The following is a 24,369-nucleotide window of genomic DNA, read 5'->3' on the forward strand; positions in this document are numbered from 1 at the left end:
AATATCAAGAAACCCAAATACACTGGCCAAGTCTTTTCGTTATAGAAATAACTAAAAAGCCATATAGCAACTATATGCTATCCACCCCCTCAACATGAGCAGCACTGGCAATAAATAAAACCTCTCTGAACTCTCTTCCCACCATCCCTTTTCCTTTGCTCCTAGTACTTACACCTCACTCTCATTCTCACACACATTTGGTGCTGTTCCTTGGCGCTCTTGTTCCCAAGGATGGAGATGGGAGGAGATAAACAGGAGAGCTGATAAAGAGATTTGGTCTCTTCCCTGCTTATGGCTCAGTAAGCCCAGCCTTGGTGCTTCTGCCCAGCTCAGCTGTTGCAAAGTCAGAGGATGCAGCTTTAGACTAAACCCTCTGTACAAAGCAGTGAGTCTATAAGCAATTCTTTGTCAGCTGCTATTTTTAGACCTCACAGGGAATAAAAGAGCACCCAAATATTTTTAAACACCTTTTAAAGTGAGCTCAACTTCTAGAGACAACAATAGCCCAAAAAAATCCAGACAAAGGACTGCACAAAAATCAAAGATGCATGAGTTATTTTTTAAAGCATAATTATTTAAATTATTTTTCATTTGAAAAAGATAAGCAAACTGAAGAATGCAAAGGTCCACATGCTTCTTTTGGGAATTGAAGATTAATTTTCTCTCTGCATTCCATCCTTTTTTTATTCCAGTGTCTATAAAAAGGGAAAAAAAGAAGAAGTCAGAGGGGAAAAAAAATTCTCTTTTTTTTGGGTGATGCACTGACCTGGAAGGGAACTCTATCAACACAGAGCTTAGTAACTGGCTTCTTCTGTTTACTTAAGAATGGAAAAAGCATTTCTTTAACCATAAACTAAAGGAAGCTACGATGATGGCCATTCTCTACTTGGACATGCATTCCTCCTAAAACACTATATTTTATTCTTTATGGTACATGTAGGAACACTACAGGACATGCTATTCTTACCTTGTCATTCTTGCCTCCAGCTATACTTGGCAATTTTGGGTAAGCTAAAGGCTCCTTTTGCTATTTAAAACTCTCCCTGGTTCTGCCTTGGTGAGGCACAGTCAGCTAGAGGCCACCTACCCCCAACATGTGCCCAAAGCAGCAGGGTGAGGACACGTGTCCTGGCTGATACCCAAGATGTCACCCTGGGCACTGTGGAGCTAGTGATGTTCCCTAGCCAAAACCAAAGGAAAAAGGATGTAAACATAACTTGCTATGCTGCCAGCACCCTGTGCTCTCTTTGGCACAGACACGCAGCATCTTTTTATAAACACATACAAGGAAATAACAAATGTACCATTACATAAAGTTGCTGGTACAGCCAATGAAATAAAAGAGTAGGAAGTTAAAACCCCACTAACAAGATGCAGTTTGTGAAAAACTTGTCCAAAATAATTATTGAGGCAAATTATTTGTATGCTGCAGATATATAAGTTGAGTTGAAGTGAGACCTGTGCTGTGTGTCTTACACTGCTTTTCAGAGCCTCTGGCTTCACCTCTTTTTCAGGAGAGAGGGATCTTCAGCCATTAGCCTGACCCCAAGTAATGCCCAGCCCCTAGGAACCACCCTCATTCCTTCAATCACTTTAATGAGTTTAATCAGCTCATACTGCCTCCAAATACAGAACCTTTGCAGGAAATTATTTGTCTTTGGCAGCCTCTGTAGAGGACACTCCCTGACCATTTTACTGGCAGTATCCTGGACTTGCATTACCTTCAAACAGCATCTCCAGATGCTAATGCATGAGCTTTTATTAACTTGTTTTCTTCTATCAAAACCCCATGCAAGCAAATCCAGTAATAGAAAACTTGAGGGAAACAAGAAGTATTTGATCCAACACTGGAAAGTACTGAGAAAATGTCTCCCAAAGCTTTTTTTAACAGCCTTGGAACTATATGCAGGATAGCATTAGGACACATAATTTAAGTTGTACTAAAGGAATCTTTTTAATTACAACATAACTTTTTCTTTTTGCTTGTTGTTAACTCCTAAAATCACACCAGCTTAAGATATACAATTTTTTTTTTTTTTTTTTGGTGCATGTGTGCAAACACAACATTTTATTAAAATCATAGAATTATAAAATGGTGGGGGTTGGAAGGGACCCTGGAGATCATTTCATTCCCAACCCCCATGCTAAGGACAGGGTGCCATTCACTAGAGCAGGTTGCTTAGGGTCCCATCTGGCCTGGACTTGAACACTTCCAGGGATAGGGTATCCACAAACTTTCTGGGCAACCTGTTCCAGTGCCTCACCATTCCCTGAGTAAAGAATTTCTTCCTAATATTTAATATCTCTTTGTTTGAAATCATTCACCCTTGTCCCATCCATACATTCCTGTGTAAAAAGTCACTCTCCGTCTTTTTTTCTATGCCCTCTTTCAGTATTAGAAGGTCCCCTAAGGTTTCACTGAAACCTTCTCTTTTCTGGGCTAAGAACTCCAGTTGTCTCTACCTGTTCTCATAGGAAAGGTACTCCAGCTCTCTGGTCATCTCTGCAGCCTCTCTCTGTACCTACTCTAACAGGTCCATGACTTTTTCATGCTGATGACTCCATTGCTGGACACAGCACTCCAGGTGGGGTCTCACCAGGACAGAGTAGAGCAGAACCCCCTCCCTCATCCTGCTTTGGATGCAGCCCAGGATGCTTTAGCTTTCTGGTCTATGAGCATACACTGTTGGCTCTTGAAGAGCCAGCTCCAAGACAGAACCTTGAGGGACACCACTTGACACTGGCCTCCACCACTTGACCTGGACATAGAGGCACTGACCACAACTCTCTGACTACCTCCAGCCAGCCAATTTCTTTTCTCCCCAGCAGTCCACCCTTCAAATCCACATCACTCCACTTTAGAGATAAGGGTGTCATGTGAGATCAAGTCAAAGGCCTTGCAGAACTCTAAATAGATGACACTGATTGGTCTTCTTCCCTCGTTGAGTGTTACAGTCACTCCACCAGAGAATGCCACCAGGTTGGTCAGGCACAATGTGCCCATAGTGAAACTGTGCTGGCTGTGTCAGATCATCTCTTCGTCTTTTGCACGTGCCTTCTCATTGTCCCCATGAGGATCTATTCCATGATCTTCCTAGCCACAGAGGTGAGGCTCACTCATCTGTAGTTACCAGGGTCCTCCTTTCTACCCTTCAAAACAGATGTGATGCTTCCCTTTGTTCCAGTAATCAGGGACTTCATCTGACCACTGTGAATTTTCAAAAATGATAGAAAATGACTTGCCAACCACATCACCCAGTTCCCTCAGAGTCCTGGAATGCATCCCATCAGGCCCCATAGACTTGTGCTTATTCAGTTTCACCAGATAGTCTTGAATGTGGCTCTTTGCTTACATTGGGAAGAACTTCATTCCCCCAGTTCCCACCTTAGAGATGTGGAAAGCCTGACTACTAATGAAGAATGAAGCAAAGAAATTGCTAAGTACGTAAGCCTGATCCAGATCTCCAGATTATCAGTTTTCCCTCCTCATATTTGCTGTCTTCCCTTCGAGGGAATTGTCCCCACAAGAAGTCCTCTCCTCTTCTATTAATGGAAAACATGTTTATAAAATCCAACCATAGGTAAAGACTTCATGCAGAGGTAATACTTTAGCTTACGAAACAGCAACGGCCTTGTTAAAAGCAGCTTTCCAGATTAGGAGTTAATATGAAAATAACTCAAGGATTCTTGTGATTTTGAAAAGTGCTGAAATCAACATCTGTCCCATTTGGTCAGGGCTTCAAAACACATCTCACAATTTACTGTGTATTTGGCTGTTAGCATTTTACTGTGGTTATTTCAGCCTGCCACAGAGGCTGAAAAACAGACACTGCTTTCCAGACAGAAAAAATTAAATGGTACCAACATTTTGGAGCAAACCATATTATTTCACTAGCAGTTTCTGTATTTAAGTTATAAGTAAAATTAAATGATGCTCAGGGGAGTGGTGGAAGAACACCAGGTGGGTTGGTGCTGGTTGCCTGCCACCATGGAGCCCAGGATCCAAAGGGATGTACAACTGAGGGAGCCAGGTGACAACTGAGGGAGCCAGACGGACATCAAGTCAGATGGCACCTTTCAGTTTCTAGGCTTTCAGAGGCATTCAGCACCTTTGATCAAACACGCTTCAGAAAGCAACACAAGAAACTCCAGAAAAGCCCAAGCTCAGAACCACAATGGATCTATTACCAACATTTACTTTTTTGCATGTCCTCAGCATTTCTGATGTGAATAATGGACAGCAATGGACGTGGGATAAAAGCAAGTCAAAGGGACCAGAGCAGGCTCAAGTCTATCAACATAAATACTTGAGTAAGGTTTTTCCAGTGAAAGCTAGAGCTTGCATGTAGGGAGTGACAGTGTGAATGGAAGAACTAAAAAACTCCCAAAACCTTTCCTTGGAGCAGAGGGGAGAGTTTAAAAAATCAGAGAGAGAAATTTAAGTACATGAGAGCTTGTGGTCATTATATAAAGACAAGCATTTGGTATGATGGAGGCCCATGCCAGGCTGTCCAGAAAAGAAGCAGCAGATGCTGCTCTCTCCAGGAAACAAACAAACACAACTCAACTATCACCTGCATTTCAAGATGCAGCTCTACTTAGCTGAAAACATACTCAGCTGAAGGAAAAAAAAAGGTACTTTGAACATGAAAGGTGCATTTACCTTAAAAATGCTTTAACATTTACCCAACAAAGCAACAACTCGACAGTTCGCTTTAAACAGTTCACTTATAAACACAAAATTTCAGTTAACTGCTACAAAAGGCATTTGCAAGCAGGATGATGATTTCCTCAGCAGCTTGGGAAATGAATCTTCCTGTTCCAAGATCAAAACTTGGGAGATCAGAATGCATCCTACTGAAGGGCAGCTGGACTCTGCACTGTGCAAGAAAGCTTGTAAAAGGGAAGTTGCAAATAAATAAGCATCTAAGGGCAGTGAAATGCCTTTTGAAATAAGCTTTTTCCCCCTAATGTAAAAAATGGACCCAACACAAATAATAAAATGCCTACTTGAGTTAGAACATGCCTGCAGGCCTTCAGATAAGTCTTCAAATCTAATATTACATGGAGCTTTCTGCCATTTTTCTTAACAAAATGTCAAGTTCTTCAGCAGGAAAGATCTTTCCAGAAGAGAGATCAGAGCTGGTTCACACTTTATCATCACTGTCAGTTGAGTACAGGGGCCTCCCTTTAATTTAAAGCACAGTTGCTCCAATCTTGTCCTGGCTGAATACAAACCAAAGACTTCATCTCCCTGTTTCCCACTTCACATGTAAGCTTGGACCTAGATTTTCATCTTGGCCACAGACCTTCCTTTAGCATCTGCTTCACACAGATGCACTGCTGCAGCAAAACAAAAGCCATGCCTTTCCCACCCACTTTAAGGAGCCCTCCCTCAAGGATATCTCCCCTTCGAGAGAAATGTGTGCACCAAATCTCTTTTCCAGCAATCAAGCCTGTGCTGCATTATAGCTACTACATGTTTCTCCCACTTCCTGCCATTGACAACAAACAAAAGCTTGTTGCTCACTGTTATCAGAAAATATTTGCTTTCCCAGATTGTTTCTGCACTCAGCTTGTTTCAGAAGGATTTTTAGTAGAGTGACAGCTCACTCTCAACAATAAGCAGCAGGGGGTGATTTGAGACAGAGGCCCTTCGGAGCCCACCCTAAATCCAGCCCAGACCGGGAACAGCCTGGTCCTGCCCTTCCCAGCCGCACAGCCTCCAGCACCTCCTCCATCCTTACAGGTCCCATGGAGAAGGCAATGTTCCAGCAGCATGGCTTGAAGAGACAGGGCCCCTTTTGCACCACGGACCTGGCTTCAAGTGGCTGCCCCTGTTTTACAGCTACCAACCATCCCTAGAAGATACTGTGCCCACCTTGAGTATCCGCTGTACTCTAAATATGCTCCTTTGAGAACCTGCTCTTCTCACCACACACTGCACTTCCTTCCTGTCATATCCCTTATCACCATGTTTTGTCCCCAGATGACACATATGAAGCTTCCACTCTTGCTGGTGCTGCTCCTTTATTCAGTAACCAAAGGAAACATTCTCACATAGGCACTAAGCCTGTGGCACTTCTGCTAATGAGTTATGATTAATTAAACCCAGGTGTGACATGAAAGCAGGGCATCAAGTTTACAGTTCCCCAAAAAGCACTACTCAATCACTCTTTATATTTAATTTAATCTTTTTTTAGGCAACCACAGTATCAAATGTCAGGTCCTAAATCTAAGAAGGGCACCAAAAGTCCAAGTATTACTCAGGATACTAAATACTCAACTATGGCCACCCAAGCTGACATTTTGCAGACTCATGACTGAAACCTGCCCATGGGTGCCAATGCCAAGCCCAAACAGCCTTCTTCCACAGGTGGGGTTCCCTGCAATGAAAGGATTACCCAGATAACCACTTTGTGTCCCAAATTTGATATAAGGGAAAATGCACAACTGGCACCTACGGGAGCTCAGCACCAGCCCTGCACTATCTCCTGATGAAAGCTCCCAGGAGGCCTTAACTCTGGCCTTAATTTTGGCATAAGGCTCCACTGAAGACAGATTTCAAAAATATGAGCTTCAAAATAAGTAAGCAATTTCTTGGTCCAAGAACATGGGGGCAGGGAGAGTGGTGCAGAAAGGACCACTTTGGCAAGTTTCTGATGCTGAATGATCTATAACCTCTTTCAAGCAGGATCCCCTTTACTGTGGCAAGCCCTGCCCAGCCCCAGAGCAGTGTGGGACTTGCAAGCACCCCACACCACACAGCCCACTCTCCCCAACCAGCGGCCCAGGATGTGGGCTCGGTATTTTGGGGAGGAGCAACCTTTTTCTTTTTCCTTACCCAAAGCTGGACATGTGGTCTTAACATCTTCAGTAGACTGGACTGTAATTTCTGACTGTGGCTCTGCTCATTAAAAAGGCACCACAGCATAAAAGGATTTGCTGGAAAGCAAAATTGCCTCAGCTCATTTAATTTATTAGCAATTAGCATTGATCACTGATCTGGGTTCTGGGGAAATAAAAATTACATAAACAAGTAAACAACCACTTAAACACCTTCCTGGTCCCTTCAGCCAGACACCTCTCCAGCCCCACTATCACGTTCTTCCTGGAGAACTTTCCTGATGCCCTCTGAAATGGAGCAGCATACCACAGATGCAGCATAGTCAGACCACTTTTGCCTATCCTTTCTTCAGCTTGCTTGCTTTCATGTGTGTTTATTATTTACCATCAGCTTAATTGCTTTCTTCCCACAATACCACCAGAGTCAAGCCTGGGGAAACACATAAATGCTGTTCCCTTTGGAGAGCCAGATCATTTCCATGGGTAGCTACTGAGACACAGACAACACCAGCAACCCAACCTGAAAATGCTTCTTCTCTCCTATCTTTCATATCACCTCTCTTTGAGAAAATTTTTCACAGCATCTTTGATGTTCACAAAACCCCAGGATCAGCTCACTGGTCCCTCAACATCTATGTTTGCTTTTCAGTCTGTCAGCAAGAGGTGAGGAGAAGCCCAGCAGCTGCTGGATGATGAAGAACTTCAGGTTTTATGTGGGAATGTATTTGCTCACTTATCTCAGAGGCAACATTTGCAGGTAAATCCTAAGAGACTCCAGATGCCAGCCACTCCCCAAACCATAAAAACCTGAAATTTAAACTGCCATTTCTAACACCTGCCCTTCCATGGGATCCCTGCACTACAGCATTTCTATCTGCACATCATTCTTCTGTCCAAGACTTCCTCTTTCAGCTATTTAAACCTTAATCCTGTTTTCAACTGCTTTTAAGAAGGCAGTGTCGATCAGATAGTTGCTACAGCCAGAGGGAAAGCTGAACCCCAAGCCATCTCTCTGACCTGGGAAAGGTCCTTCACAAGGTACACCCAACTCTAACATTGCACCCCCCTTAGGCACCAATATCCATCAGAACACAGATGTCCATAATTCTCCTGCCAACGTGCTACTGCTCCCTTTTCTTCTCCTCCCATCTTTATCTGAAAAAGCTTCTAGAACTACAAAAACTCTAAGGAAAGTGTTAAAGAAATTTATTATTAGAAGAAGATCACAAAACAACAACTTGAAAATAGGTGCAGCTAAAAATATCCAATCTACACACCCCATCTTTAGAGAAAATACTATTGGATGCCATGTCTCAGTAGTAAAAACAAATATGTTTTTTTAATTAAGGTTGTATTTCGGACACTGGATTTTTTCCTTTTTTTTTTTTTTGCCAGAGACCACAAGAGACCCCAGGAAAGTATCCCCAAAGATCCCACTTTTCTGTGCTACCTGATTGAAAGACTCTCCGAAACTGGCACCTGCAAATTTGTATTTTCTTCTAACACCCTCTAACTTTGGAAAATAGCTTTCTAAAGAGAAAGTATTTTTGGCCATTCATACAATGTTGCAGAGTATTTGTGCAATATGGATTTATTTTGAGATTTTATTACTTCAGAGTATCAAGGAGGTCAATATGGGAAGGACAAGTGGAAAAACAGTGCAGAGCAGGTATCAGCACAGGGCTGGAAACTGCTGTTCATCTGACCCAAATTCTAGACAGGACTGGAAAAATCTGCATTATGAATACACTGAATTAGTAAGACTACTGCTCAAAGTCTCCCAGATCTAAAGAGCAAACAGCCATGATGTATGTCAACCTTAGGGCTTACTGCAACAGTAGGATGAGCAGAATCAAGGAAGTCAGTTAAACTCTCTCAGCAGAGACTTTTATACCTTTCCATTGATTAAATAAGCTCTGGTTTACTGATCACATAAAAAATCACCCAGGAGCCACTGCAGGCCAGTAAGAAAACACCTGTGGTAACATTTTAACAAACTGAGCATATACAAGGGGAAGCTTAGCACACCATAGCATACTTTCTTCTCCAAAGACATAAATGAAACCCAGGAATAACTTCTCCAGTAGGTCCACAAACCTTGTCCAGGTCATACCCACTACTTTTTAACCTTTAACAAATATACACCTTTCTCCCACTCAGAAATACTCCAATACTTTTTAAATAAACCAATACTTTTTAAAGAAATCACTCACAAAATAATTTTGACAGTGCATTACTTCAGTGGCCAACTCCTGCTCTGCCACCCGTCACCCAGTGCCTCCTTCCCTCCACCATAAAACAAGCATCTCTTATGTGCCTGTTCCTGCTGCTTTCTGCCTGTCCACACAGGCTTTTTTAACTTCACCTCCTCCGCTGTTAAAGTTATTTGAAATTGGCCTGATGCAAAATTCACTAGCATCAAAGAGATTGAGTGTGCAAGCCTCCTGCTGCCCTGAGAAGTCAAGAAGAATACCCATCAGAGAGCACTGCAAAGGACTAACCTGGAAGTGATGAGTAGGAAGACAGACAGACCACCACAGCTATCTATATTCTACTGCTAAAACATTTGCTAAAGATGCTTCAGTGTGCTGGGGGGGCCTCCCTGTACTCAAAGGAGGAGGAGGAAGATTTGGGTTATTTTGAAGGACAGCCACTGGTGTACTGGGAAAGAGGCAGGGCTCAGATTCACAGCCACCACCTCCCTCTGCTCAGCCTGGAGGAACTTGGAAGATGTGCCCTCATGATGTCATTAGTGGGCTGGTGTCTAAATAAAGGAAGTTTTTTATAGAATTTCTCACTGACAAACTTATTCCGGTAAACCCTGATAGGCAAGACGTCAAGCAGAAAGGAAGGAAAAGGGAAAACAATACCCATAGCCTTGTTGGGGCCTGGACAGGTGGGTGGTGTCTCAGGAAAGAAACCCAAACAACCTAAAAAAGTTTACTCCCTAATACCTGCTTGTTGGATAAAGAGCACAGGGAAGAGCAGGGCACAATGTAAGGGAGATGTGCTTTTACACTATCTGTCACAATGACACACAGCCTATTTTGGCATCAGGGTAGGGGGTTAAAGGATGAAGATGAGGAGAGAGGATAGTGAGAGAAAAAACCCCTTTGCCTAAAGAGAGTAAATAAAACGTACTTCCATGTCAGAGGGGTTTTCCAGCTTCATATTAATCACGTAGCAATTACTGTGCTTCCTAAAAGCAAACTGGGGGATTCTGCATATTCAGAAGACTCTTAGCTCCAAATGCCTTAAGCTCAAATCATCAGCAAATTCCATTTGCTGGAAGTTCCAAAAAACAAAACAAACGAAAAATGCACCAAACAAACAAACAAACAAATTAACAAAAGGAAAGCAAAGTGTTCATGTATGCCCGCATGTCATCCTCTTCTTCGTAATTCTTCATCACTTCCACAGTGTTACAGAGCAGCACCCTTTCCTCTCTTCTGCCCTGCATCTTCAGCCGGGCATCCACACGGAGAGCAGTTGTAATAGCCTGGTGACTCATGCTGCAATAATGTGGGTGGGAACTACTCCCATGCCCAGCTCCTAAGGACACAACCTTTTATGGTATTTTTAGCGTGGAAGTTGTTGTGGTTTGTAGCATTTTGTCCTTTGTCTTTCAAGAAAAGAGCTCACAGTTCTCCCTGAGGCTTCAAGGATGCAACAGTGGAGCCCAGGCAGGTGATGAGCAAGCCAATCCTGGAACTTCCACACCCAGCCACGGTAGAGGTGCTCAAGCATGTCACACCATGGCCAACCTGTAGGCTCTCCAGTCCAGGCAGAGGGTCCTTGGGTGGCTGGACCACCCAGCACTCTCCAAAGAGTGGGGTATATGTGTCACCTGTTCTGTGGACACTTTACTGCAGCCCAACTTAGTAAGGAGTCATTCCTGTGTCCCCCAAGTCCTAACCACCCTGTGGTAACACACTAACAAGCTCATGCTGGCAAGCCATCAGACATTTCGTTTTTACACCCTTGATGGGCTGCTGGCATACAAAGAGCCAGCAGGTCCCATCTGTCTTCCCTCAATTAACTTCAGACTACATCTTCTCAGAAAGTACAAAATAAACTCTGTAGAGTTTCTACTCCATACAAATGAGGTTAAATGGGGCAAGAGGTTACTAGGAGAAAGCAGACAGGGATATTACACTGAAACCAGATTAAAAGCATCAGGGAGAAGTACAGTGGCAGAAAAGCCACGCTCTGGACCCCAAGTTTGAAGACCACAGCACATGGGACTCAAACTTGCCAAGGTAAAAAAACAGGCTCAGCTGTGCTCTTTAAAAGCTGAGGGTCACACATGAGATTAAAGGACTATCCCAACATTACCCCATAGGGCTTGAAACAGGACTCTGGCTGCAGACATGCAGTGGATTGCTTTACAGCACAGCCCCGCACTCCCCCTTGCACCTGAAGCATTATCTGCTGTAGAAGGGAAAGGCATGAAAGTTTTTGCATCCCCAATCATAGCTCCAAACAGCTATTGATTTTAGTCCTTTCAAAGTTATTAAATTCAGGAGGAAATTCAATTATAATCTGCACATGCCTAAGACATCTAGGAGAAAAGCTAGCAGGATGAACAAAAAAGCAGTAACCAAACGTCCTGACACAAGGCCACTGACATTAAAGCTATTTTTTTATTTCTTCTGAAACTCCAGTGAGCTTGGAAGGAGTCAGCCTAGCAGTCAGGCCAGATCAATGACAGACAACCCATACAGGCAGATTTTACCAGGTGGGAAGCACCAGTGAAGAGCTGCTCTGGAGTGACTTCTCAGGTATGAGAAACAACAGCGAAGGGGAAGTTTGTGTGGGCCAGCACCGCACTACCCACAACATACCTTGGAGGTGAGCCAACAGCAACAGACAAAAATGCTCCAGCTCTAATGCAAGTTTAAAGATCTCTCAGTGCATTGCCCTGGGCACAGCAACCACAGCATTTGCCAAACAAGATGCCCCACACCAGGGGGACACCAGGGCTTCCTAGACAGACCAAGATGGAATCTTTTGCTCCTTAAGGAGATGAAATACATTTCCAAATTTAGGATACCTTCCTGCTCTTAGACAACAGATCAAGATTACAGAATTAAAATTAAAAAAAAAAAAAAATCACATGAAAGGCTCCATCCTGTTCTAAGAAATACAATGCTTTTCCTGTGATCTTGCCCTAAATACCACAACATCACACTCGATTACTATCCCATCTTACTCTGAAGTCCTGCACAGCCAGTTTGGCTATAGAAGATCAAAATATAGCTCTGCCTTGCCTCATTTCTCATTAAATTGCTAACTACACACAGCAGTAGCTGTGTAAGAGGCAGGCAAAGTTACTTAATTTTCATTACCCTTTACTTGGATCAACACTATGAAATTGGAGTGGGGGAAAAAAAAAACCCAAAAAAAAAACCCAAAAAAAAAAAAAAAAAACCAAAACAGGAAGGAAAAAAGGAACAGAACAGAATAATCAGCCTATACCTCCTACAGACAGAAAAGGAACATATCCAAGCCTGAACTGAGGTTTACATATCCCACACTAGACAGACCTCTCTGTACTAAGCCTGTAGTTATCAAAACCTACCATCTGCACTCCTGCGAAAGCCAGGAAAAGGAGGAAATGCCAGTTTGCCCCTACATGCTCAATTCTGCAGTTGCTGCAGGCAACCTGGTGCTGCTCTGACCTTGGTGTGCTGGCAGACCCCAGGAACTCTACCCTGTGAGACCACCTGCCAGTCCCCACCTCCAGCTGTGCAGTACACCTGCATTTAACATACTTTTGCTACCTTGGCTCACAAACAAAAAAGCTTTTCCAGCCAGCAGGTTCTCTAAAGGCATTGGATGCTGATTCTTACAGAGCAACAACTTCCCCTTAATGCAGAAGCCAAGTGGTGCCAGCATAGCCTGGGCATGGATGCACTGGTGCTTGGATGCATCCAGACTTCACAGCTGATGGTATTTTCAAAAGGAACAAGTCCAGACAGCCCGCTCTTCCTCCAGTGGGTGTCCCAGTGACCATGCTGCCATATACCTCTGGAGCTGGAATGCAGCCCCCCTTTGGAGCAGACCAGACCGTGGGTTGCTGGGACACCTGTAGGAAAGGATAGATGCATTTCTCCTGCTCTTCATGGGGAAAGGGCTCCCTATAAAAGCCGGTGGCTGCAGAGGATGTGAGGCAGATGTGCCTCTCCAGAGGAAGAAGTACAGACTTAAAGCATCTGTTAGCAGAAGATTGCAACCCTGGCTCCACTGAAATGAATGTGAACGCTGCTAATGAATTGACAATGCAACTCAAATGCTCTTCACACAGACCCATCTGAACTAACATGTAGTTTTTGCTGAAAAAGCTGAGTTTAACCAAGCTTCAGTTCCCTATGAGTTTTCCATGCTCATCTCACTTCCCCCTCTCAAATTTGCAGATGGGTTTAAGCACAGCAGCTTCTGCTCTGGACTCTTCTGAAAGTGGTTTGCATCAGGGTTGAGTTTAATGTAATGACTACAGGAACCCATGCAGGAGAAAAAAATAATTCAAGAAATTACATCCTTCACAGGATCTACAGATGACATGTTCCTCTCAGCAGTACCTAAACTGTTCAAAGGACAGTAGGAGACTCCCAGAAGGAGATGCAGATATTGCCATCACAGTCAGGTAAAAGAAGGCACCAATGAACCATGACACAGGTATTTAAAACAGACCACCCACCGTTTTACAGGAAGTGGGGGGAAACCAACCCTATTACCTTCACCAGCCCTTTGCAGGGCCACAACCTTCAGCTAAGGATCTGCTTAGCTGGAACTAGACAGAAAATTATATAGTAACTGGAGGCTTTAAAATCCTTGCAGGAAAATGCAATAAAATAAATAAAAATGAGCTGGACAAGTTCTGTCTGACAGCTCATTTTTTTTCCCCATCCAGTACATTGCCATGTGGAGAGATGTGGTATGAATCAACCCATTTTGGCAGCACAAGAGAAGCCAGGATGCATCACTGCTCCACTACATGGGGAACACCCTCATGTTGTTTCCTCATGGGGAAAGGCTCTGTTTACCCAGCAGGAGCCAATGCAATTCCTACACAAAGCCTGTAAGTACATTTAAAGCTCAAAAGTAATCTGAAACAGGTCCATTCTCTCCTCCAACTCCATAAATACAATCCAAATTGGGTCATCTCCTAACAATAAATGAATGATACTCACTTAAGCCTCTGCTACACTGCTGACACAATCTAGGTCCTTTCATTCTCCTTGTACTGCAAGTACTAAAGATGCTTTTGTACATTCTCTGAAGTACTCCATTTAAAAAACCATGGTAACTAGGGCACTGCATTCAGCTGCTCTTGGAAAGAAAAGCCATTCCCCTTCTCTCTCAATAGGCTCTTAGGAGGCTTGGATAGAAAAAAATTGCCTAATTCAAACTCGGCTCCACCAGGATGGCTGGAGTTAGATGCTGGGCACAGGGGTGAGCACAACTACTGGGCACCACTTGGGTGTGTGGTGTGACAAACACCAGTAATAGCATTGCATGTGGGGAAAGAGAGCCATTACCTGTGTCCTGAATCTAAGCAGCACCCAAAAGTCCCACTTTAAGTCATCAAGTGTGAGAGCACAACTGCAGCATTCAACAGATAAAACACTGTATTTTCTTTAAAAGCTATTGCATGCTCTTAAATATCTCAGGTTCTTTTTAGGAGATGACAGGATTATTCCATTTCAGTACTTTAGCAAGACAAGGACTACAGAAAACAAGAAGCAAGTTTTTCTGTTATTTTTGCATGGCAGTAAAAGTTTAAGGGGTTTTGGTGTTGTTTTTTTTCTTGCTCATTCCAAATGCCTCGGAACTGAGAACTTCCCTGCACTGCAGCTTTTTAAGTTTGCCTGCTGGCACCAGAACCCTCCTCCTTTCTGGAATGGAAACATTCAGAGATGTGGGCATAGAGATCAGACGGGAAGAGCAAGGCAGCTCCCACTGAAAAAGCCATTTACTAGAAAAAAAAATCACCATCCTAAAAAAGGGACATTTGTCTAAAATGGTAGGTCCATTATTTGTATTTTTAAAAAGAAAAACATTCATTAAAAACCCCCAAAAGACATGCACTAGCACCAGAAAGTCTAACAACTTTAACATGACCTAACTGTTTCACTATTACTTATATGCAATTTTAGCAGACTTTTTCCAAATCCCACTATGTACTGTTATGGAGCCACATTCCAAGATTTAGGGTTTTAAATATAGAAGCCTTTAACCACAACATCTGTAAAAGTACCTTTAAAAAAAACCCCAAAAAACCAAAAAGAACCCCTTGCAAGTTTTATCCTCTTATGGAGGCCATTCCCTAACTGATGCACAGAAGCACTTTGAGCCTCTCTGGAGGAAACAGCATCAGATTCATGACATTGCTGCAGAGGACCTTATAACAAAATTCATGCTGTTTGAAAGAGATACAAACTTGGGAGAAAACAGGCAGTTTTAAAGAACACATTCTTAAATGGGAAAGATGAGGCATGTAATGATTAGCCAATTCTTCAAACAGCAAAACATGCATTTCTTCTGGCTAACACACTGTCATCTTTGCTAACACAGGCTGTCATGGTGAGAGACATGAGAAGGTGAACTGAGGACAAGCGTAGCAGTTATCCTTGAATTCCTGACTCTGTTCCTCACACCACCCACTGTTACTTTTCAGGAGGAAAACAGGAAAAATTTAAAAAGGAAAACAAGACAACAGTGTGGGAAAATGCTCTCAACCGGATAGGTCAGCCTAGCTTGTGTGAGACATAGAGCCATAAAACCAGGTACAGCACACCTGGCTGCCTTGAGAGACATGCAGAGAGTGAAGGTATTTGGAAGCTAAACCACTGTACAAATAGATATTATATAATATTTCCAAATATAAAGGAATAATATTTTAAAAATATTACACCTTACATATGAGGCAAAGATAAAAGCTAAAATAACAAGGGGCTTGCATGAGATGCCCCCATTGTCCCATTTCAACATATGCAACAAATAAGTAGGTTTTTTATAGCCAATGTTTAGCGTTGTTTTGTTGCTATTTTTCTTGAGACTCCAAAAGCATTCTCCTCCATATGAATCTCACAAGATGAGAGGAAAAAAAAATAGGAAAAGCTACCACTTGGGATATTGCTCTGGCAGGCCTCTGCTCATTTAGGCTTTTGAAGGTGGAAATTTTTAATGGGAATTAATGAAGAGAATTAACTCTGAAGCCTGCTGCTCTCTGCCATCTCCCCTGGAATGAGTGCAGCAGCTCCTGGCTATACTCCCTTGTCTCTACTGAGGATGAGGCAACTGGGAAGTCTGCTCACAGTCAAGTTTATGAATGTTACAGCAACTGCCTCTTCCTTTGAGTAGCTGCTCAAAAGCTTACCCAAGTCCGGGCCTTCTGCCACACCATCCGGCTGCTCTAATTGATGAGCTCCTATGTTTGTAAACCCATGCCTTGACAGACACTCTCTGCCACGTGAGCACAGAACACTCACACAGCCACAGATGTTCCTTGTTCCCAACCTGCTGCAAAGCTTCTCCATCCCTTGCACCTTGGGGGACAGCAGCCCCTTGAATTCAGACTGACAAAGGCTGGCACTCTTCTGCAGCCTCTGCTCGAGCCGGAAGGCAGAGGGTCAGGAGTAAGTTATCCAATAGCATTTTATTCTGCTTTCCAAAGCCAGACTTTGCCAAGTTTCATCTCACAGTGGAAAGGACACACGGGCACATCAAACCCCACAAAAGTTTAGCTCTCAGGACCACTGATGCCAGATAGACTGTGTCAAGTCACCTTGTTTAATGTGTAACATCTCTCACCTTTGGTCCAGGCTCTGCTCCTCCGTTCAGGGAAAGGATATGTCCATGGCACTATTCAACTTGAACAGCAGAATTTTGATGTAGTGTTGCCACAAGGTTCTTCAGGAACACAAAAGACCAAAGAAAGCTACTTGCATTTGGAGCAAAAGACAGAGAAATCTGCAGTGCTTTGTTGTAGCATATGAGAAAACAGCAACCAAAAGCTTTTTGGAGAGCAGATGACAGCTACCTGGTTCTGCTGCTGTCATTCCTAAAGAAACACCAGTCACGTTCTGGTCACAGGTGAAGAACAAATCCTGCATGCACAGTGAATACAAGTCTCACAGAATGTGGGACACCAAAAAAGCAGGAGGAGAGGAAATGTCCTGCTAAGCCATCAGCATCTGATCAGGCAGGCAGCTATTTCCTCCACTCAGACTCATCAATTAGTCATCTTAGTGCTTGGGAGCCCTGGCCATGGACAAAGGCCATTCTCAATCTGACAGGAACAGGCACCAGAAGCTGGGGAGAGAATTTCCAGGAAATTTCATTGGAAAGAGAAACCAAGACACACAGGAAAGTTTCACCAGAACGAGTTACCATACAGTTTTTACTCTATTGTTGTTGATGCATCTCCAATCCTCCGACATGGACCAGCACAGAAAAAACAAGGCTTAGCAGAAAAGTAGAAATCTGCAGGCATAACTTCTGGGCTGCTCCCTTCCGCACCTCACCTGATGTAAGAGCTGGCAAAGCTTTACCATTGCCTTTAAGGTCCATACCAAGCAATATGCACAACACAGAAATCCACAGACATTCAAATATAAATCTTTGCTGAGGAGAGATCAGAAAAACCTACAGACAAAACAGGAAGTTAAGCTGCTGTTAAGTGTACTATCTGTTGTGGAACATGATTACCAATTTGCTGGAGGCACTATTATTTCCATCAAGCCATCTCAAGCAGTGGTGCTCTTGTGTAGGAACCTGAGATAGACTTTGGATGTGTTGGATTTTTCTATGTGCATGGACATCAGCTCTGGAAAATTTTAGGAAATGGGGCTGGTTATCTTCTCACAGCATTGGAAAACTGAAACCAGTTCATTTGTGACTTACTTTAAACTAAGTGAATAAATGGAGAGAGCAGCCAACTTCTGTCTTTGTCTAGATGAATTGCTGAGATCATGCCTCTAGCTAACATCTCTCTCACTTCAGTTTTGGCTGGAGAGGCAGACAGTGCAAAGGGGTGTCCAGTTACAGAATGGCAACACTGATAAATTGCCTAAAGTTTTAGCAAGAAAATAAATGCAAGATGTACAACAGAAATGCCTGCTGAATAATAGATGTGGGGTCATGTGGACATGTTTCTAAATTCCTTCTCTTCAGTGTATTCAACAACTCTTCCAGCTAGAAGCACAGAGTGCTTTTGCAACTAAATCTGACATTACTCCATATTCCCTTCAAGTAGAGGTCAGCTCTAATCCCCTTCAAAGCAACCACAAAGCATTTCCCTGAATTCAGACTCCAGAGTGGGACAGTCAATGCAGACAGTGGATCATGATGAAATATTAAGCTATGGCCACCACAAAGAAAGGAACCTATGTACTGAGGCAAGAAAGAAAACAATGTGCAGGACCCACTGGTGTCATGCAAACCATGTTAGGGGCAAAGAATAGCTCTTCACAGTGAAAGACCATGAGACAGCAGGAAAAAAAAGTTAACCAGAAGGAGGAAATACTTCTTCCAAGTGACCCACAATAGTGTTGTGTTCTGCTATTCAGAATGAGTTATAGAAAGTGTCTGCAATGTACCATGGACACTGCAGGAGGACAACACTGGTGCAGCTGTTTAATCTTGATGTTCCTCCTTCTGTGAGGATCCAGTCTGGTTGTCACCAGGGGAGGATACTGGCCAATCTGGACCTTGGCTGGAGCCAGTGTAGCAGATCTTCCACTCTTGAGCTACCACACATGGGCATTAGGGCAGAGCTGGGAAAGGTTTGAGCTACTGCATTTAAACCCTTTGACCTGGCATCTTAAGAAACTGCCACTGACAGGGGTCTGAAATATAAGCAGAGCAAGAGGGGATCACAGATACTTCCAAATGTTCTTGCAGAGAACATCTTTCCTGGACAGAGGATTCAGAGGGGAAATGTCTTCTATGGTGCAGAGCCCCAAGCAGTGAGACACAGCATGTCCTGTCTCCTCCACAGTGTGACACTCTGAAACAGAAGCTGTGTTCAAAGAAACAAGAACAAGTGCAACCCTTCCTCTACCAAAAGGCAGCTCAAACTCCAGAACAGAGATCCCAAGTAACTTATCCAGCATCTACAGCCATCAGCCCATTGAAAAAGAGACACCCTCATGATTAATGGGCCACAGACTTTGTAGAGGAAATCTGAGGGCAAGAGTAATCTCCATCTGCTTGGACATCCCTGCCACACAGACCACTGGAATCTCAGATGTTGCAACAAGCAGATCATGCTTAAAACCTTTTGTGCCACCAGACACAACAAACTTCCAGGAAGACATCTCTCCACCAAGATCACCTCTCTACATCACAGCTTTTCCACAAACAGCAAGCCCTCTCAAAGCCATTAATTGGTAGGTGGTGCTGGAAGGCTGTGAAGATCAGTGCACTCACAAGGAACAGGAAGGTGCTGTGCATGCTACTGAACTGAAGGAGCTTTAAACCACTTTACTCCTGCACTTGTCCTCAGGCAGCTGAAGGACCAGGGCACTGTTTTCAAGCTGTTCCTGTGTTTCACTAAGTATCTGAGTCAAAACCTGGCACAAACAAACCTGCCAGGGTGTCTTTGGGTGTGTTTTGCCTCCAGAACAAAAATATTTCATTAACAGTGGAAACATTCACAGCAAGAGGAAGTTGATCAACTCCGCTCTAAAGCATCTCTGTCTGTCAGAAGATGCATGAATGCAAGATCCAGGAGAGACAGGTTCATGGCTCACACAGAGGACACCTCTATCTCCTTGAACCAGGAGCAGATCCAAAACCAGTAACCTGGAGCAGGGATCCTTCTTGTGGCAACCAACCCTCTAGAACAAATTCACAACAAAATCAGAGAGTAATTGCTACGTGATTAATATGAAGGCCTCTTCTTCTGAAGGGTTTTAAGCCACTTTTGCTTTAAGAGAAGAAATCATAAGGACTTTATGCAGCTCATTCAACTTGTCCTCCAAGCCACAGCAGCTTGTCAGCATTCTGCCTGGATGTCAGACACTGCATGTACACAAAAAAGGAATAATTTGCTCACTGCTGTAGCTACTTTCCAACCTGGCTGACAAAATGCTTCTGATTCTTTGTGCTCCTGTCATGCTTCCCATCTTAGGCAGCTGCTTCAAGCATTCATGCACACTAAGAGCACTGAGGTATTCTTACACCAGGTTACTCATTTCTGACTAGAAGAAGCCAAGAATTTTAAGGAACTAAAATCAAGTTTGCAAAGTTTCAAAAGGATTCTCTCACCAGTTGCTGGTTAGATAAAAAACTGAGCTCTGTGGGCATTGCAGGCAGTAATAATGAGTGATGATCACAATTAGAAACCATGGGCCCATCACCTCTTGCTCCACAGAGAGGTGCAGATAAGCTGAAGCTGGAAGCGACCACTCAGCAAAGGGTGTGAAACCCTTTGCTACTGGAAAGGTACACACAGGAACATGTTATGCTTTGGGGCTGACAAATCCCTCAACTGAGAAGGTTAAAACCAGGACATCCCATCAATGGGGTCTGTGTATTCATGGTCCCCCAGCTGTGAGAAAATGAGAGCTGACAGCAGTGCCAATACAAGCAGTCTGTCCTCTCTCCTGTTCACTAGGTTTATATGCCGACAGTGCAGCCGGCGGGCACGTTACACCCACTCTTTGTATTTGGCATCCTGCTAAAACAACCCTTTCTCTCTTTCTTCTCTCACCTTGAACCAGTTGGGCTTCTGACAACTAGGAGAATAACCATAAAAATCCTCCTGCTCATGTGCTTGCAGGGATGCATCTTTAACCCAGCATTACAAATGCTATGGTAATAAAACCTAAGTAACCTAAGCATCACTGCCTTGTGCCAGACTTTCAAATGAACTAACCCACCTCAGTCTGAAGTGCTCTATGGACCAAGGCTCCTCTCCTGTTGCTATGGAGAGATGCTCATTCAGAGTGGCCAAACAAGTCCCTCAGCACTGCCACAAACCACTGCCACACTTCACTTTAACATGCAAAGTGAAAACAGAGGCAAATACTGGGACAAAGTTTCCTTCCTTCCTTCCTTCCTGTCTGCCCACAACAGAACCAGAGCTGCCCTGGAGAGGCACATCTCAACACTTCTAAACAGAGCAAGACCAGAGTCTTGGCCTTCCTGCATCCTAGCTCAGCATCATCACCCAGTCTGATTGTGCCTGGGATAGCACCATAGGACCATCTGCATCACCATCACATTATGAAGTGCCTGCAATCTCAAGTTGCAGATTCCTGGCTAAAGCAGCAAGCCTTTGGAAGTCTCTGATGACTTGTTTTTTCCTCCCTCACCTATATCAGTTCATCTGAATAGCAGATGCTTCCTTTGTTGGTTTTGGTTTCTGTTTTGTTTGGAGGTTTGCTTGCTTTTCTTATTTGAGCTGCTCTTAACAAAAAGCCCAGCTCCGGGCACGGTGTGACCCATGCATTAGGAAGGCTGGCAGATTGCTCTTTTTTGATCTGCTAATACAGCTAATTTTTTTCCTCTTTATTTCCAGGGAAGGCGAATAGCTCAGCCCCCAGGAAAGAGAGACAGCAATTACACTTACCTCAGACCAGCAGAGCATTTTAGTGCAGAGCTTGGACTGAGCTGGTGCCCTCCAGCATCTGCTCTGCAGACAAGAGCACACCAGGGAACAAGTGTAGCAAATGGGGAAAGCTGAAAGTTCCTTTCCTCTTTGCTGCAAAGGGTATCCCAGAAATCTTCTCAGGAGCATTAAATAAGCCTCTGTTCCCCTCTTACTTTCATAAATTGAAATTCTAGATTTGGAAGGAAAACAGTATGTAACTGCAATTAATCTAAAGACTTCTCTTTGTTAGGGTCACATTTCCACAAAAAAGGAGGTGGTTGCCCGATTTACAGATCAATGCAGCTTTACAGAGTCCTCAGTAAGCACAACCACTGTGACCTTTCAAGTGCAGGCCAATATCTAATTCTTCGTTAGATAAATTCATACTTAGGTATAAATATGAACAGTTACATCTACAAGTGAGGCTTTATATAGGTAAAAATTCACACTGTATACCTTTTGCAGGGTGTTCTTATCAATACATGAATCATATTTTCATGCGTACAACCATAACTATTAAGAAAGCATTAGGCATTTTATACCTGGTCTAGTGGAAGGCGTTGTGGTGTGCTTATGGCAGGGGAGTTGAATGAGATGATCTTTAAGGTCTCTTCCAACTCAAACCACTCTGATTCTGTGATCTTAATTATTTTTCTGCTAAATCATTAACATCGAGCCTGTTTTCCCATGTGTCATCTTTGCAGCTTTTGCAAGCTGGTTAGGAACAGCATGGGATTATTTTATCACAGATATCAATACATACACAAAGGAGAAGTACAGAAAAATAGAACTGCCTTGTACCTTTGTAGCATGTCAAACTGGAAGGACAGAATGAAAATGAACTTAGGTTTGTATAGAAATTGTTTTAGCTAGACTACTATACCACTACCATTACCTCAACAGCATAATTAAGGAGTTATGGCAAGATTATAATAACAGGCTCTTTAAAAGGTGTGCCAGGTGCCAACCCTATCTGTATCACTTTGCATGACAAAGTGTGCCAAGCCTGATATTCTGCTCAAGCAATGGAAAAAACAGCTTTTCAGGCAGATCCCCAGGACAAACACTGACAAGCAGACACAGCAGCTGGTTTTTCCACAGACGCCGAGAGACGAGTACACTCGCAGGCTTTTCCATACATACACAGACATACAAAGTCCCTTGACTCAAAGAAAGTTTAATTCAAGAGGTTTCCATCAGGAAAGCAGGAGTCTCTTTCACAACACGCCTGCCAAACCTCCAAGGCTGGAAAGCTCAAGAATATAGTCCATAGACTACTTTTTCCTTTTTCTTTTTTTTTTCCACACAGAATTAACATCCTGATAGCCTTGGCATCAGGCTACTTACAGAAATGTTCTCTTTTAACACCAACAGTAAAAAATATTCAAGAGAGCTTTGTAGCTAAGGTAGAGGATAAGATAATTTAAACACAACCCAGGCTATCTGGAAGGATTTTAATACACCAGGCAAAAAAGTTAAAGAGAATCTACTGCAGCATGGAGATGTCTCCTGGTGCTCTTGCCTTGGATGCCTGAAGGGATCTCTCACTGTCAGAAAGAAAAGTAAACAGCATTTTCACTCACAAATAATATTCAAAATGTAAAATATGAGTCCTTCCAAAAAATTGTAATTTTTAAATTGACCTCTAATTCTAACCAGATTTTTCAAGGAAGGGCATCATCAAGTTCTTATGATACCTTAGGCATTTTTAGGTAATGATGACTACCTAAGGGATGCTGCAGTGCCAGGGTTAGGTCCTTTAGTAAATTACCCCTTAATTTAACCTACACATTAAGCCTTCTGAAGGCTGAACACCAGTATTTTTTGCTGGTATCTGAAAACAGTTGCTTCAAACAACCTTAAGGGAAACTGAATTAAAGATGGAAAGAAAGTGCATCTTTTCCTATGGAAATAAAAGTCATCACCATGCTTGGAGTATTACTCCAGATCAATATAAGCAAATAGTTGTGAAGAAAATGGTCTACTTCATATTCACCATTGTTTTGAGCTAAATAATTACTATCCCTCCACACCTATCACCAATGTCCTCAGAGGGGCCGATACAGCATGGCATGACTTGAAAGGAGAATAAGGGCTGAAAAAGGAAGACAAGCTCTTCTGCTCTGAGACGAACCCACTGCCAGCAGCAAGCACATACTGCTGTCCCACCACAAAACCCAACAGTTTTAACTGAGACTAAAAGGACTTGAGTTTGCAGTTTTTACACACGAACTCAGAAGAGATGCTCTGAGAAATGTTCTTCTTTTGTGGTTTCTCTAAGAGCATCACCATTACATCATTAAAGGAGAAAAACTAATTCGTTCAACATGCATTCAACCTCTAGTCTCTTAATCCAAACACTTCTCTATTGCCATTTGAATAGTCAGATGACATGAAGGTTGTTTTGACTAGAAAACACACCACTGGTTTCTCCCATGTGGATTTTATTACAAAATTCTGTTGTCACGCTAGGTGGAAAAAAGCTAATTCAAAGGATGAAAGAGAACAAGGACTTGAGAAGAGGTTATTAATCTCTACATGTACTGCATTCTCTGCCTCCACCCTCTATTCTTCTTTTGGCATCTTAAGGGAACTATAGCCAAAGGAGCACATTGTTAGAGCATATCCAACTTGGCTGGTCAGCTGCAACAAGTCCTGGGATTGCATGTTCAGACAGTTACCACCCAGGAAACCTATCTCCTGAGCATCAGATCACACACTGCAAATGCAGCAAGGTCATGCTAACGAGTGGCAGCTGAGAAGATCATAGTGACTTTCTGTGGTTGGTGCCTCACATCCTGTCCCTGCAGCTGGCTCACCAAAACCCTCTCACTGCTGGATCAGCAGACTCCTAGGACCCAGCAGGGCAGGAGACCTTGTGCCCGCTCAACAAGGAGAATGATCATTAAAAGAGAAGGGAA

At 43.2% G+C, this 24,369-nt stretch overlaps 1 protein-coding gene across 6 annotated transcripts in view; it reads right to left on the bottom strand.

Annotated features, from left to right (window-relative positions):
- Positions 1–24,369, bottom strand: part of LOC110484447 (USP6 N-terminal-like protein) — a 75,488-nt gene that overhangs the window by 31,440 nt on the left and 19,679 nt on the right. Inside the window, exon 3 of one of the 6 annotated variants that reach the window (XM_085581649.1) lies at positions 16,663–16,761. The exons of 4 other annotated variants lie outside the window; for them this stretch is intronic. The gene's annotated coding sequence lies outside the window, so the exon portion shown is untranslated. Of the gene's footprint in view, positions 1–967; positions 9,341–16,662; positions 16,762–24,369 lie in introns of those variants that run through there. One more of the 6 variants, XM_021555066.4, reaches the window with a different exon arrangement.

The sequence above is a fragment of the Lonchura striata genome, chromosome 5, assembly GCF_050655825.1.
Source record: "Lonchura striata isolate lonStrDom1 chromosome 5, ASM5065582v1, whole genome shotgun sequence".
Lineage (NCBI taxonomy): Eukaryota > Metazoa > Chordata > Aves > Passeriformes > Estrildidae > Lonchura > Lonchura striata.